The 2541-nt window shown below is 29.1% G+C and overlaps 1 long non-coding RNA gene across 1 annotated transcript; it reads right to left on the bottom strand.

Annotated features, from left to right (window-relative positions):
* Positions 1-1326: 1326 nt before the first annotated feature.
* Positions 1327-2301, bottom strand: LOC117687035 (uncharacterized). Its single transcript, XR_010713019.1, has 3 exons — positions 2199-2301; positions 1834-1965; positions 1327-1600 (listed from the first exon to the last, which is right to left on the bottom strand). It is a non-coding gene; the product is annotated as an uncharacterized lncRNA (long non-coding RNA).
* Between the last annotated feature and the right edge of the window lie 240 nt (positions 2302-2541).

Genomic DNA, 2541 nt, shown 5'->3' with positions numbered 1-2541 from the left:
CTAGGTCAGAATATGTATTAATTTCATAAAAGTGAAATCACAACAAATCTTTTAACTTACCTGTTGGTAACCCTTGATTCTTCTTTTTCCCGCAGAAGCCCCCCTAGATGTTCGGTCTATTGTCTCTTTTATTGATGCATAGAACTCTGGTGACAGAAAAAAATCTCAAGTTAATATATAGTCATGGTATATTTCATAGATTGAAGATATAAATTAAATTGTCATTAGAGAATCAAATTTTCATTTTAATTTAAATACAGGTATTTCTCTATCATAACTTACATGTATATACATGTAGTTATTACTATATACAATCATGTATATAATATAATTATAAATCTCACCTTTAAACTCTGGCCAGAACTTCTAACATCCGGTAAACTTTTTCATTGTTAAGAATGCCCTCTGAAAGAAATGAACAAAAAATAAGCAAAATTCTTTGATAAAGTATCATTTAATAAATAGTTATATATTTATACACATGTACATGATACACTTTAGTTGTACATAATTATGTCCAAAAGAAGGGACTGGTTGCATGTTAAGTTCAATCATTTGATTCGTTAGCCAATAGTATCCATACATTAGATCCGACACCTTTAAGATGCCTGCTATTGTTGATTTTTATTCTTATATAAGTATATCATACACATGATATTACAAAATCAGACTTACAAGTGCTGCTGTCATCTTCTTTCTCCTCATGTCCACAGGATTCTTTCATGGAGGAGTAAATTGCCTGTACAAATAATTGCACAGGCCATCCTGGGGGAGAGTGTCTTAAAGTCCATTGTAGAGTGGAACAGTTAAGAAAAATAAACATCAGACTTTTAATATCGAAACTAAAAAACAAATATTTTTTTAAAGCAATATGAGCTGCAATTTTCATGTCGAATTTTTTTTAAAGAAAATGTTTTTATCTACTAAAATGACAAAAAATATATTGGCTTTTAAATTTCTGTCAGCTCTGTTTCTGTGGGAAAAGCCATTAAGAAGCCTTAATTGGAGCAAAATTGAATTATCATCGTCCTGTACAAAAATTGATCATCACTTATAAGTGAAATCTTTTTTCTGACAAAAATGAATGATTTTTTTTAAATTTTATTTACCATAAAAGTTTAAGTTATTGGCAAACTTATCACACTAGCATGTTTTTGCGACAAAAGAAAATTCTAAAAATTACAGCTCATATTGCTTTAAATCAGTCACTGTATACACATGTAAGAGAAGTCATTGTTGTACATCCTAGAAATTACCATTATTACAACTATAAAAAACCGGAAATATCCAGATTTTCAGAATTATAATGGTGTTTTGCAAGTACATGTACATGTTATACAATAATTGTTACAAGTGCTGTTGATTGTTAAAAACCAACAGCAATTTTAAGAAGTCTGAAATAAGAAATAATAAACAAACAATTTTCATCCAACCATCCGTGGATACCAAGCAGCTTAAACAGAATTCTGATACTACACATATTTTTGCAACATAACATGCAAACTAACCTAAAAACAAGCTATCTCTATGTCGATCTAACTTCAACTTCCTTCTTTTCAATGCACTGACCTTAGCAATTCATGTGTGGACTGGGTTCTTTCTAAAATGGTAATACCAACTTAATACAATCATCAGAGGTTTTTAAATTGGCATAAAATAAATATTGAATTTTGAGGAGGAAAACAGACATATTATGATAATATTTGTTTCAAATAAACCTGAAATATTTGTGAAAGTTTGATTTTCAACACTTTTAAAAAATTACGATACAATATACAGAAATTCCTAATATTAACAATACAGTCAGAACTCTACGTATTTAGATTTAATTACCATGATTTGTCACTTTTGTACCAGCTGCAGTGTAGAACTATCTATGAACTCAAGAAGAATGTCTGGATCTTGAAAAAAGCATTACCCTATGTCTTAGGACTTCCTGACCGACCAAATATTGGTAGCCATTTTCTTCAAAAAAAGAAATTCCACACAATAGTTGTATATCTACAATAAGTTGCATATCATAGAACATTGCAGGTATTATATTGCATGTTTAATAATTAAAAAAGAACACTTAAAACATGACATTTAGAATTAATATGAAAATTTCATTGATTTTCTTTTACAAAATTTAAATCATGAATACTTTCAAAAGAAGTAGTTTTGAAGATAACAAACTGAATTTTACTTATAATACTTACAACTGCATAAACAGTTTAGAGAGTCATATTCCTGTTATTCACTGGGTTAGTTTATGTGACCTGTCTGAAAATAAAGTGTGTTAATTAGCATAAAACAAGTACTCACTTAAAGGGGAAGGAAAGTCAAAAACGTAATTAATTTATTTTAATAAGGTGGTGTAAATTATCACATGTGGTCATGCTGTTTTGAAAATAAAATACGTAATTAACCTTGAATGAACGTTTGAAGTTGGATGAATCGTATTTACTGGAGGCTGACATGATGTAGAACTCTTTTGTATTAAAAACCAAAAAAATTAACACCATCTATTCCGGTTTGGTTTACATATACAAATGAATGTAC

Source organism: Magallana gigas, chromosome 4 (assembly GCF_963853765.1).
Source record: "Magallana gigas chromosome 4, xbMagGiga1.1, whole genome shotgun sequence".
NCBI classification, from domain to species: domain Eukaryota; kingdom Metazoa; phylum Mollusca; class Bivalvia; order Ostreida; family Ostreidae; genus Magallana; species Magallana gigas.
The sequence above is the reverse complement of the archived record's forward strand: the minus strand, read 5'-3'. Positions and strand labels throughout refer to the sequence as shown.